Source organism: Capra hircus, chromosome 2 (genome assembly GCF_001704415.2).
Source record: "Capra hircus breed San Clemente chromosome 2, ASM170441v1, whole genome shotgun sequence".
Taxonomy (NCBI): domain Eukaryota; kingdom Metazoa; phylum Chordata; class Mammalia; order Artiodactyla; family Bovidae; genus Capra; species Capra hircus.
Window position 1 is genome coordinate 53,290,474 of NC_030809.1, and position 14,757 is coordinate 53,305,230.

A 14,757-nucleotide genomic window follows, 5' to 3' on the forward strand; every position below is an offset into this window, starting at 1 on the left:
AAAGGAAGTTAAGGGTCTTAATTTCATTGGTTTTAAATTAAACTTCCAAGATTTTAGAACATATTAACACAAAATACTACTGAGAATTAATAATGATTCTATTATTTCATTATTTTTACTTATTGGTCCTTTACTTTTTACTTACCTTATTTTAAAATTGTACATTTTTATAAAAATACAGGTGAGCTTCCTCATTTCAGCCCTGTAAAAGATGCATATCTCCCAATGTCTAGATGCTTTCTTAGAGTAAAACATGGAGGGAATTTAAGATTCATTAGAACAAGCAACAAACTCTAAGAGTTGGAACCTTGTGGAATTAGTAATATGATCTGATTCTTCTCCTTTTTTTAAAGTTTTTATTTTGTTTTGGGGTATACCCGATTTACAGCGTTGTGCTAGTTTAGGTGGACAGCAGATGGACTCAGCCATACAGGTACATGTCTCCACTCACCGTCAGACTCCCCTCTCATCAGACTGCCATGTAATATTGAGCAGAGTTCTCTCTGCTGTGGAGTAGTTTCTTGTTGCTGCTAAGTCTCTTCAGTCGTGTCCGACTCTGTGTGATCCCACAGATGGCAGTCCACCAGGCTCCCCCATCACTGGGATTCTCCAGGCAAGAACACAGGAGTGGGTTGCCATTTCCTTCTCTAATGCATGAAAGTGAAAAGTGAAACTGAAGTTGCTCAGTCCCGTCTGACTCTTTGTGACCCCATGAACTGCAGCCTACTAGGCTCCTACATCCATGGGATTTTCCAGGCAAGAGTACTGGAGTGGGGTGCCATCACCTTCTCCATGATCTGATTCGTCACTCAGTTCAGTTCAGTTCAGTTCAGTTCAATTCAGTCGCTCAGTCGTGTCCGACTCTTTGCGACTCCATGAACTGCAGCACGCCAGGCTTCCCTGTGCATCACCAATTCCCAGAGTTTACCCACTCAGGTCCATTGAGTAGGTGATGCCGTCCAACCATCTCATCCTCTGTCATCCCCTTCTCTTCCTGCCTTCAATCTGTTCCAACATCACGGTCTTTTCAAATGAGTCAGCTCTTCACATCATGTGGCCAAAATATTGGAGTTTCAGCTTCAACAGCAGTCCTTCCAGTGAACACCCAGGAGTGATTTCCTTTAGGATGGACTGGTTGGATCTCCTTTTAGTCCAAGGGAATCTCAAGAGTCTTCTCCAACACAACAATTCAAAAGCATGAATTCTTCAGCTCTCAGTTTTCTTTAAAGTCCAACTCTCACATCTATACATGACTATTGGAAAAACCATAGCCTTGACTAGACACACTTTTGTTAGCAAAGTAATGTCTCTGCTTTTTAATGTGCTATCTAAGTTGGTCATAACTTTCCTTCTAAGAAGTAAGCATCTTTTAATTTCATGGCTGCAATCACTATCTACAGTGATTTTGGAGCCCAAAAAATAAAGTCTGACACTGTTTCCACTGTTTCCCCATCTATATATTTGCCATGAAGTGATGGGACCAGATGCCATGATCTTCGTTTTCTGAATGTTGAGCTTTAAGCCAACTTTTTCACTCCCCTCTTTCACTTTCATCAAAAGGCTCTTTAGCTCTTCTTCACTTTCTGCCATAAGGGTGGTGGCGTCTGCATATCTGAAGTTATTAATATTTCTCCCAGCAATCTTGATTCCAGCCTGTGCTTCATCCAGCCCAGCGTGTCTCATGATGTACTCTGCAAATAAGTTAAATAAGCAGGGTGACAAGATACAGTCTTGACATACTCCTTTTCCTATTGGAACCAGACTGTCGTTCCATGTCCGGTTCTAACTGTTGCTTCCGGACCTAGAACTTTGAAATATCCTAGTCATAAATGTAAAATGCATATGGTAAATTAATGTATTGCTTTGGCTGATGATTTTTAGAAATCCTATAAAGATTATAAAGATTAAAAAAAATCTAATTCCTGTTTTTCCAAGGAATAGTGTGATAGTTATTATGCCAAATTTCTCTACATTTAACCATTGAGATTTTTCTGACACATTGTATATTACTAGTCAGGAAGACATCTGAACATGTTTTATTCTTCAAATCTATTTTCAAATCAGTACTATGAATGACCATAACCATATACTGTCTTCCTATTCACGTGCTATACTATAAAAACTCTTCCAGTTGGTTTTAATATAGTTAAAAGAGTACACATAATTCAATATATTGCCTATATCCCGATCACTTAATTCAATAATATTATAATTTTAAAATATATCAGACAATCCCTGGTTTTCCTTTATTTTTTGTGTTAATGTTCCTACCCATTTAAGATATGTCAGAGTAAAGCTAAGGCAGTCTTAATTAAAAGCGCCAGTTTTATAAGTTACAGTATTTTTGCAAGACCCAATAATATGCAACACTGATGATATTTTTTTCTATTTTATTATCTAAAATTATAGAACATTTTAAAAAGTATCTTTCTTATTATGGATGTATGTCTCATCTGTCTCTTAAAAGAGTCTTTTCCAATGAGTCAACTCTTCGCATGAGGTGGCCAAAGTACTGGAGCTTCAGCTTTAGCATCATTTCTTCGAAAGAAATCCCAGGGTTGATCTCCTTCAGAATGGACCAGTTGGATCTCCTTGCAGTCCAAGGGACCCTCCTTTAATTTCAGTAATAAGATTTATGCAACATAGTGAATTGTCGTTTGAGTTACAAATACCCATGACTTATCTACTAAACAGCAGCAACAGCAGGGACACTTCCATTCTATTATGAAGAAATCTATTATTGCCATACTGGTTATTCAGGTATTAGTTTTCTATGGTAGCATCTGCATAAGCTGGTTAGACATAACCTAGTCAAGGCTATGATTTTTCCTGTGGTCATATATGGGTGTGAGAGTTGGACTGTGAAGAAGGCTGAGCGCCGAAGAATTGATGCTTTTGAACTGTGGTGTTGGAGAAGACTCTTGAGGGTCCCTTGGACTGCAAGGAGATCCAACCAGTCCATTCTGAAGGAGATCAGCCCTGGGATTTCTTTGGAAGGAAGGATGCTAAAGCTGAAACTCCAGTACTTTGGCCACCTCATGCAAAGAGTTGACTCATTGGAAAAGACTCTGATACTAGGAGGGCCTGGGGGCAGGAGGAGAAGTGGATGACAGAGGATGAGATGGCTGGATGGCATCACGGACTCGACGGACGTGAGTCTGAGTGAACTCCGGGAGTTGGTGATGGACAGGGAGGCCTGGCATGACGCGATTCATGGGGTCGCAAAGAGTTGGACATGACTGAGTGACTGAACTGACCTGAACTGAACCAGTAAAAAAAAAAAAAAAAAAGTCTTTTTAAAAGCAACTTGTTCAACATATTGAGTAAATATTTGTCTGAAAGTGAAACTGAAGTCACTCATTCGTGTCCGACTCTTTGCGACCCCATGGACTGTAACCTATCAGGCTCCTCCATCCATGGGATTCTCCAGGCAAGAATACTGGAGTGGATTGCCATTTAAATATCTTCAAATCATCATCTGTGCATATTTCAAATTTTATTGAAAATACAGAGATTTCTGTAGTTTGTACTTGGGATTTATGCCCACATGTTCAGACTATTCATTATGCCTAAAGTTTGTTAAGGTATCTGGGACTGGGGAGGCTCCAAGCTACAGGTACCTGATGTATTGGTGCTGGTCTTCCTTGAGGACACTTTGGGCCATGTTCTAACTCCCGTCTTCTCTCATGATGTTACCTTTTCTGCCTCCAAGTGTTATCCTATCAGTGATTCTTTATACTGTCATTGGTCCATCACTAAGTTTCATTAATATTGATCCCAACAGTAGAAAAGTCAAAATCTAGCCCATCTTCCTCAAAAGAAGTTCTTTGGCTCTTATGTAAATTTACTCTTCTCTTCCAAAATGACTAGTTCTCACCTTTAAAAATGAGGTGAATTATGATTCTGTATTAGGATTCCCAACTAGCTCAAACAGTAAAAAATCTTCCTGCAATGCAGGAGATCTGGATTTGATCCCTGGGTCAGGAAGATCCCTGGAGAAGGGCATGGCAACCCACTCCAGTGTTCTTGCCTGGAGAATTCCATGGACAGAGGAGCCTGGTGGGCTGCAATCTACGGGATCACAGAGTAGTACACAACTGAGCAACTTTCGCATGACTCTGTATCAAGCCACTGGTCTAATGATTTCGGCCTCCTTCTGGCTTAAATATAAAAGACATTCAGAGGATTTTTTTCCTACAGTAGCAAAAAACAAGTGCTCCTAAGCGATTTGCTCCCTTCATTCTTTATATGGGGCTTCCCTTATGGCTCAGCTGGTAAAGAATCTGCCTGCAATATGTGAGACCTGGGTTCAATCTTTGGGTTGGGATGACCCCCTGGAGAAGGGAAAGGCTACCCACTCCAGTATTCTGGCCCAGAGAATTCCAGGGACTGTATAGTCCATGGGGTCGCAAAGAGTCGGACACAACTGAGCGACTTTCACTTTCACTTCACTTTCATCCTTTATATAGAAGTGTCCAAGGAACCTTATTTTTTGTGTGACTGCTTTAGACATCATTTTACACATGCTGCTTATTTTCATGTTATAATTTTCCAGAAAAGAACTGGATGTGATAGACTGAATAATCATTTCCATACTTCTAATTGTGGTATCTGTTGAGTGAATAAACTAATGACTAGCTCAATGAATTGATTTTTGTGTGTTACTTAACTTTTGGCATCTAAAGACCATGACCTCAAATTACAGTCAAGGACCTTGACTGTGTATTTATTTAAGAAGAGAGTTCTCCAGGCTATTTAACTTTCTATTTGGTAAAAACAAACAGTCCATATATTATTAATTACTTGACAAAGCAAGTTTATGCTTATGACCTTTGCATAATCTTGGAAGACACTTTTAAAATATTTCAAATTATATTATTATATCATTCTTTCTCAATTAAAAATGAAATTACTTTCTTATAAAAATTATTCAAATAAATCTTTAGACATTAAATGTTAACTTTGAGTACATATCTTCAAAAATGAGTTTAGAGGATGCCCATGACAGCTTTTTTTCTGAAAATTGGCTGAAAATATGTTTTGCTTTTAATTTGAGAATGCATATCTCAGCTATTTGTCCAAGCTTTGAGGATTTTACCTTCTTTTGAGTTGTATTTGATTATGTAATATAATTATGGGAGTTTTAAGCACTACTGAGTTGAACATCCATTTGGGAATTTTCAAACGCTTTTTATTTTTAGTGAGGTTGTTATAATTATAGCAAACTGTATAAATTGTTGATGGTAGATCAGGGTATTAAATCATGACTCAACTCTTATCAAGATCATTGGCTAGTCTGTAGTCAAAGGCTCTGGTACAAATGGCCCAAAGATCCTAATTACAAAGAGGAGGAAAGATGCTGGCCAAGTCCCAAATGCAAGCAATTTGGGATTGATGACTTCTCAGAATTATTCAGTATAATTTCTGGGCACTTGAATTGTGTTCTTTTTTCTTTCTTTTTTTTTTTTTTTTTTCTGTAGTACATTTCCTGACTTGGCTTTGCTTCTGAAACAGCCAAATACTCTCCAAGCTCAGATCTATTGGTTTCTACACCCCTCCACCATCAACTACATTGTTATATTCCTCTTTATATAGATGTCTCATGACTACATGATCCTCAGTGACAGAGCTGATATTTTGTTTACCATTGTGCACTTCCCTGATAGCTCAGATGGTGAAGAATCCACCTGCAAATGCAGAACACCTGAATTCCATCCCTAGGTTGGGAAGATCCCCTGAAGAAGGGCATGGCAACCCTCTCGAGTATTCTTGCCTAGAAAATTCCAAGGACAGAAGAGCCTGGCAGGCTACAGTCCATGGGGTTTCAAATGGTCAGACACAACTGAGTGACTTTCACTTTTACTTTACCATTGCGATTGCAGGATTCAACACAGAGCATCAAACACAGCACTGTGCAGAAGACTTTTTAATAAATGAGTAAATGGAAGAGGACTTAAAATCTCTAGATTTGAAAGTGAATCAGGAGTTAAGAAAGTGGACTTAAGAAAGAATATTTGATGATGCAGATGATAATATCTTAGCTGTGATAGAACACAAAAGGAATTATGCTTTTCTCTGGTAGACATTTAGAAACAACTGAATATTTTTGAGAATTAAGCAATACCAGTATGTATTTGAAATGTATGTGGCTTTTTCTTTCATTATATGAAAGATTGGAATTTGGCAATACAAGGTATCTGGAGAGTAGCAAATAAGTTATTATTTCAACTATGATAAAATATTGAAAGAACCTCCAATGGAGCAAAAGAAGTATGAACTGACTGGCGAAGGGGAGAGAGATATAGTTCACTGGTAGAATCAAGGAAACTTGATAACTGATTGAATGCGATGAGGAAGTAATCAAGTATGATTTAAGAATTAAGAAGGAAATGAACACTGTATATAAAAGTCCATTAGGTTTCAAAAATATCCACTGTGAATGTGGAGGGAGTCATTAATTTTATCCCCTTCCCACGTTTTTAATAACAGCTCAGGGACAGTGTAATTATGTATTGTATCTTTTTTCATTATGGACAGTATTTTAATAAAAATACTGTATTTCTTTCACTGGAATCCAATATTCAACTCCTTAGATTAGTTGAGATCTATTCATTAGTGCTCACTCATTTGAGTGACTATATGTTTACTTTTCCTAGGGGTAATAATTTCATGATCTTTTCTTTTTCTGATGCTTTGTAGAGAAATTATTTATTTATTTATTTAATATATAAATTTATTTATTTTAATTGGAGCTTAGTTACTTTACAATATTGAATTGGTTTTGTCATACATCAACATGAATCCACCATAGGTATACACGTGTTCCCCATCCTGAACCCCCCTCACTCCTCCCCTTCATACCATCCCTCTGGGTCGTTCCAGTGCACCAGCCCCAAGCATCCAGTATCATGCATAAAACCTGGACTGGCGATTCATTTCATATATGATATTACACATGTTTCAATGCCATTCTCCCAAATCATCCCACCCTCTCCCTCTCCCACAGAGTCCAAAATACTGTTCTATACATCTGTGTCTCTCTTTTGCTGTCTTGCATACAGGGTTATCATTACTATCTTTCTAAGAATTTAAATATAATCACCAACAAAAACTTAGAAAGTACATTAGTATTACTACCATAAAATTCAATTCCTGTATTTGTGGAAGTTAGCATGTGAAGACAAATTAAAACTAAAAAGTAGAAAGAAAAAACATTTAAAATTAAAACAATTTTAAATTTGGTAAACATATGTGTGTTTGCTTCATAGTTCAAATTTAAAAATACACATTTCATTTTTTTTTTTTTCTTAAAAAATTGCAAATAGAACTACCTTATGACCCAGCAATCCCACTGCTGGGCATACACACCGAGGAAACCAGAATTGAAAGAGACACATGTACCCCAATGTTCATCGCAGCACTGTTTATAATAGCTAGGACATGGAAACAACCTAGATGTCCATCAGCAGATGAATGGATAAGAAAGCTGTGGTGCATATACACAATGGAGTATTACTCAGCCGTTAAAAAGAATTCATTTGAATCAGTTCTGATGAGATGGATGAAACTGGAGCCGATTATACAGAGTGAAACAAGCCAGAAAGAAAAACACCAATACAGTATACTAACAGATATATATGGAATTTAGGAAGATGGCAATGACGACCCTGTATGCAAGACAGGGAAAGAGACACAGATGTGTATAATGGACTTTTGGACTCAGAGGGAGAGGGAGAGGGTGGGATGATTTGGGAGAATGACATTCTAACATGTATACTATCATGTAAGAATTGAATTGCCAGTCTATGTCTGATGCAGGATACAGCATGCTTGGACCTGGTGCATGGGGATGACCCAGAGAGATGTTATGGGGAGGGAGGTGGGAGGGGGGTTCATGTTTGGGAACTCATGTAAGAATTAAAGATTTTAAAATAAAAAAAAAAAAAAAAAAAGAAAGAGAGCCAAAAAGTGTTAACAAGCCTCTTGGCCAGAAGATAATGTAAATCACCTGAGACCTTTTGTATACAAAATGATGTATAAAAAGAATCTGGGTTGCGAATGCTACATAAAAAAAAAAAAAAAATACACATTTCATATAAGCAAAGTGAAAGTGAAAGTCGTTCAGTGGTGTCTGACTCTTTGCAACCCTATGAGTGAGCGAGTGTCGCTCAGTTGTGTCTGACTCTTTGTGACCCCATGAACTGTGTAGCCCACCAGGGGTCCATCCATGGGATTTTCCAGGCAAGAATACTGGAGTGGGTTGCCATTTCCTTCTCCAGGAGATCTTTGTGGCCCAGGGATTGAACCCAGGTCTCCCGCATTGTAGGCAGACACTTTACCGTCTGAGCCACCAGGGAAGTCCTATGGATCCATGGAATTCTCCAGGCCAGAAGACTGGAGTGGGTAACCTTTCCCTTCTCCAGGGATCTTCTCAACCCATGGATCAAACCCAGGTCTCTTGCATTGCAGGCAGATTCTTTACCAGCTGAGCCACAAGTGAAGTCCATAGTCATATAAGCAAAATATAATATAAAATAAGCTAAATTTATTCTTAAATAGGGTTATGCAAAGAAAAATTTGCAAAGGGAGATTGTGTTAAATCAATTTTAAACTCATGTACATTATTAAAAAATTAAAATGTATATTTTTGTTCAAATGTAGGTTATTAACAATATCATATAAAAGAAGATAAAAGTCAAGGGATTATATAGGTCAAATACTGAAGCTGAATATATGAATATACAACTGGAAAGTTTCTATAGCTAAGCATTTGTGGGGGAAATAACTTACACAGCCAATCAACATGAAACAAAACTTCAGCTTTGGAATAATTTTTCTTATCCACACATATGCCTATTATAAGTTTGAGAAGTCTCAAAAGGTAACCCTTCACAATTCTAGGAGAGTTTTACATTGCTGGTCAGTATTTCCATTTTTATTTTAAAAGATTTCTGTTCTTTTGTCACATAAACTACATTCCTTAGTCTTAGTCACATATATATATATATATATATATATATATATATATATATATATATATTTTAGTTAAGCCTGGAACTGATGATTACACAACAAACAACTCACCTTAAACTCTATATTAAGGATTACACCTAGAGCCAGACATCCTGGAATGTGAAGTCAAGCGGGCCTTAGGAAGCATCACTATGCACAAAGCTAGTGGTGGTAATGGAATTCCAGCTGAGCTGTTTCAAATCCTAAAAGATGATGCTGTGAAAGAGCTGCACTCAATATGCCAGCAAATTTGGAAAACTCAGCCATGGCCACAGGACTGGAAAAGGTCAGTTTTTATTCCAATCCCAAAGAAAGGCCCAAAAAATGCTCAAAATACTGCACAATTGCACTCATTTCACACGCTAGTAAAGTAATCCTCAAAATTCTCCAAGGGAGGTTTCAGGAATACATGAACCATGAGATTCCAGATGTTCAAGCTGGTTTTAGAAAAGGCAGAGGAACCAGAGATCAAATTGCCAACATCTGCTGGATCATTGAGAAAGCAAAAGAGTTCCAGAAAAACATCTATTTTTGCTTTATTGACTATGCCAAAGCCTTCCACTGTGTGGATCACAGTAAACTGTGGACAATTCTGAAAGAGATGGGACTACCAGACCACCTGACCTGCCTCTTGAGAAACCTATATGCAGGTCAGGAAGCAGCAGTTAGAACTGGACATGGAACAACAGACTGGTTCCAAATAGAAAAAGGAGTACGTCAAGGCTGTATATTGTCACCCTGCTTATTTAACTTATATGAAGAGTACATTATGAGAAACGCTGGGCTGGAGGAAGCACAAACTGGAGTCAAGATTGCTGGGAGAAATATCAATAACCTCAGATATGCAGATGACACCACCCTGATGGCAGAAAGTGAAGAGAAGCTAAAAAGCCTCTTGATGAAAGTGAAAGAGGAGAGTGAAAAAGCTGAAACTCAACATTCAGAAAACTAAGATCATGGCATCTGGTCCCATCACCTCATGGGAAATACTTGGGGAAACAGTGATAGATTATTTCTTTGGGCTCCAAAATCACTGCAGATTGTGACTGCAGCCATGCAATTAAAAGACACATGCTCCTTGGAAGAAAAGTTACAACCAACCTAGACAGCTTAATACATAACAGAGACATTACTTTGCCAACAAAGGTCCGTCTAGTCAAGGCTATGTTTTTTCCAGTAGTCATGTGTGGATATGAGAGTTGGACTATGAAGAAAGCTGAGCACCAAAGAAGTGATGCTTTTGAATTGTGATATTGGAGAAGACTCTTAAGAGTCCCTTGGACTGCAAGGCAATCCAACCAGTGCATCCTAAACGAAATCAGTCCTGAATATTCACTGGACGGGTTGATGCTGAAGCTGAAACTCCAATACTTTGGCCACCTAATGCGAAGAACTGACTCATTTGCAAAGGCCCTGTTGCTGGGAAAAGTTGAAGGGGAGAGGAGAAGGGGATGACAGAGGATGAGATGGTTGGATAGCATCACTGATTCAATGGACATGACTGTAAGTAAACTCCAGGAGTTGGTGATGAACAGGGAGGCCTGGCCTGCTGCAGTCCATGGGGTCGCAAAGAGTCTGAGAAAATGCTGTTCCTGTCTTTATCAAGCTCAAAGACCCTCAGCTATTTTCACATCAAAAGCAGTATCCATTTAAGCCTTAGGTGTTAACGAAGGATTAAAACCCATCATTGAAAATTTAAAGGAACAGGGGCTATTAATTCCCTGCAATAGTCCATGAGGCATTCCTACTTTGGGTGTGAAAAAGTCAAATGATGAATGGAGACTAGTTCAAGATTTATGAATAATAAATGAGGCAGTGGTTCTTTTTACTTATATACTAAAAACAAATGGAATTTCTTTCTTACAGGTATGGGTAGACACTTTTACTGGATGGATTGAGGCCTTTCCCTGCCTTAGTGAACAGGCTAAGGAAGTTATAAAAGTTTTAATCCATGAAATTATTCCCAGGTTTGGGCTGTCACAGAGCCTCCAGAATGACAATGCTCCACTTTTAAAGCTGCTGTAACTCAAGGGGTATCAAAAGATTGAGGAATAGAATATCATTTACACTGTTCCTGGAGACCCCAATCCTCAGGAAAGTTGAAAAGGCTAATGACATTATTAAAGGACACCCATGTACACTAACTCAGGAAACACAAGACAGTTGGTTTAAAGTTCTACCCATAGCTTTAATGAGGGCTCGAACTGTCCCTAAAAAGGAACTGTCTCTGTGACAGACTGCTTTTGTGCACAGATATTGTCATAGGTCCTGAAGACGAAATGGCAACCCACTCCAGTGTTCTTGCCTGGAGAATCCCAGGGATGGAGGAGCCTGGTGGGCTGCCATCTATGGGGTCGCACAGAGTCAGACATGACTGAAGCGACTTAGCAACAGCAGCAGCAACTCACCTTTAACTTTTCAACAGACATTACTGGGAAGTTAATTCTTGACCCAGGCTTTGAGTCAAACAAGATACTGTTTGAGCCAGTAACTGAGATGGGACTGAGAATCTAGGTGGGCTTGCTTCTGCTGATTCCAAAGGTCCTCAGTCTGCCATTTGACCCCCAAGACAACTTCTCCCCGTCCAGACTCATTCCTAGGCTGCATTCTACAATCTGTCTAATTGCTGGGTCTGCTGAGCACTCTCCTCCTCTCCTCAGTCTCCTCACTCTCCTCCTCTCCTCACTCTTCTCATTAAAGGCTTAACATGGTGGCTTTCTCTGCTTCAAGGAAAGTACTTTCTTCAGCTCTGTGAATGTCTCTTCTTGATCTGATGACATCTAACAATCCTCAGATGGACTGCTATAACATATTGTACCCTAACTATGGACATAATGTAACTTTTCATTTCGATTATGTTTTAACTTGGTTAAATGACTATTTTGCCTTACATCTGTAACTGTAAAAATGGGATTTGTTTCTAACTGTCTGAAGGCTTTTAAGTTACAAATGGTTGTTCAACCTCCTATGAGTGCCACAGTCTCCTCCAACTATTACTTGGGGCCCCTGAATCAGAGACAGTCAGTATGAGGGTTAGGATAATATGCTGCCTCAGCAATTTAGGGATGATGCCCCTAACAGCTGGAAATAGTTTATGGAAAAAAAAACAGCACCTCTTTTCCTTGGCAACATACTTTCCTAAAAGAAAAGGGAGGAATGAGAGAGTCAGTTCCTAGGCAGATGAATAAGAAGTATGGGGGTCCCTGAGGAGATAGGGGTCTGGAATTCTCAAGGAAGAAGAAAGGACAGGTGTTTTTGTTTGTTTGTTTGTTTTTCTCTTCATTACTTAGTCTTAGTCACATACAACATTTTATTTTTTCTTTAAGCTTGAACTGATAATTATGCAACAAACAGCACAGTTTAAACTCTGTCCAGTTCAATTCAGTTTCTCAGTCATGGCTGATTCTTTGTGATCCCATGGACTTCCACACACCTTCAACATAGACAGGCCTCCCTGTCCATCACCAACCCCTAGAATTTGCTCAAACTCATGTCCATTGAGTCGGTGATGCCATCCAACCATCTCATCCTCTGTCATCTCCTTCACCTCCTGCCTTCAATCTTTCCCAGCATTAGGGTCTTGTCAAATGAGTCAGTTCTTCGCATCTGTGGCCATAGTATTGGAGTTTCAGCTTCAACATCAATCCTTCCAATAAATATTCAGAACTTATTTCCTTTAGGATGGACCGGTTGAATCTCCTTCCTGTCCAAGAGACTCTCAAGAGTCTTCTCCAACACCACAGTTCAAAAGTATCAATTCTTTGGCGCTCAGCTTTCTTTATAGTCCAACTCTCACATCCATACATGACTACTAGAAAAACCGTAACTTTGACTAGACAGACCTTTGTTGGCAAAGTAATATCTCGGCTTTTTAATAAGCTGTCTATGTTGGTTGTAACTTTTCTTCCAAGGAGCATGCATCTTTTAATTTCATGGCTGCAGTCACAATCTGCAGTGAATTTGGAGCCACAAAAGTAAAGTCTGTCACTGTTTCCATTGTTTCCCCATCTATTTCCCATGAAGTGATGGGATCAGATGCTATGATCTTAGTTTTCTGAATGTTGAGCTCTAAGCCAACTTTTTCACTCCCCTCTTTCACTTTCATCAAGAGGCTCTTTAGTTCTTCTTCACTTTCTGCCATAAGGGTGGTGTCATCTGTATGTCTGAGGTTATTGATATTTCTCCTGGCAATCTTGATTCCAGCTTATGCTTCATCCAGTCCAGCGTTTCTCATGATGTACTCTGCATAGAAGTTAAATAAGCATGGTGACAATATACAGCCTTTACATACTCCTTTTCCTATTTGGAACCAGTCTATTGTTCCATGTCCAGTTCTAAGTGTTGCTTCCTGACCTGCATACAGAGTTCTCTGGAGGCAGGTCAGATGGTCTGGTATTCCCATCTCTTTAAGTGTTTCCCACAGTTCGTTGTGATATAACAACAATGTATCCTGCTTGAGGACAGTTTCTCCTTCTTGAAAACCTTCTGACTAATCCTGGTATCTTAGAATGTATATTATGGGAGTGAGCCTGGTAGGATCTTTCTATTATTAAGTTCTAATCCTATTATCCTAAAAAATAAATTGTGGGAGTGAGTCTTGTACAATTTTTACAAACTTGAGATGTTCTTTTGATTTGTTGTAATAACTAATTAAAAAAATATATAAAGACTTGCTAAAGAATAGTGAAGGGGGCACTCTCCATCCCCCTTCTGATATCTATTTCAGAATCTTTCTCTGTCCTTTTTTCACTTTAATAAAATTCTGATACACAAAAGCTCTTGAGTCATGTAGGCTGGTTCTTGGTCCCAAAGCTAAATCTTCTTCAGAGATCACGTATCTGACATCATTCATCATAACCTATCACAACTCACATCTGTAAATTACTACTGGCAAAACCATAGCTTTGACTATACAGACTTCAGTGTAGTCAATGAAGAAGAACTAGATGTTTTTCTGGAATTGCCTTGCTTTCTCTATGATCCAATGAACCACGGCAATTTGTCCTCTGATTCCCATGCCTTTTCTAAACCCAGCTTGTACATCTAGAAGTTCTCGGTTCACATACTGCTGAAGCCTAGCTTTAAGGATTCTGAGCATTACCTTGCTACTCTTGCCTGGAAAATCCCATGGACAGAGGAGCCTGGTAGGCTGTGGTCCATGGGGTCACGAAGAGTCAAACACGACTGAGCGACTTCCTTTTCACTTTTCACTTTCATGCATTGGAGAGGGAAATGGCAGCTCACTCCAGTGTTCTTGCCTGGAGAATCCCTGGGATGGGGGAGCCTGGTGGGCTGCCGTCTATGGGGTCACACAAAGTCGGACATGACTGAAGTGACTTAGCAGCAGTAGCAGCAGCATGTGAAATAAGCACAATTGTATGGTAGTTTTTACATTTTTTGGCATCACCATTTTTGTTTGTTTTTTGATGTTGAATTTTATGACTTGTTTATGTATTTTGGATATTAACTTCTTCTCAGCCTCTCATTTGCAAGTATTTTCTCCCATTCAGTAGGTTGTCTTCTTTTTTTTATTATTTATTTTTATTTTTACTTTATTTTGCTTTACAATACTCTATTGGTTTTGCCATACATTTGCATGAATCAGCCACGGGTGTGCATGAGTTCCCAATGCTGAACCCCCCTCCCAACTCCCACCCCACATCATCTCTCTGGATCATCCCCGTGCACCAGCCCCAAGCATCCTGTATTCTGTATCGAACATAGACTGGTGATTTGTTTCTTACA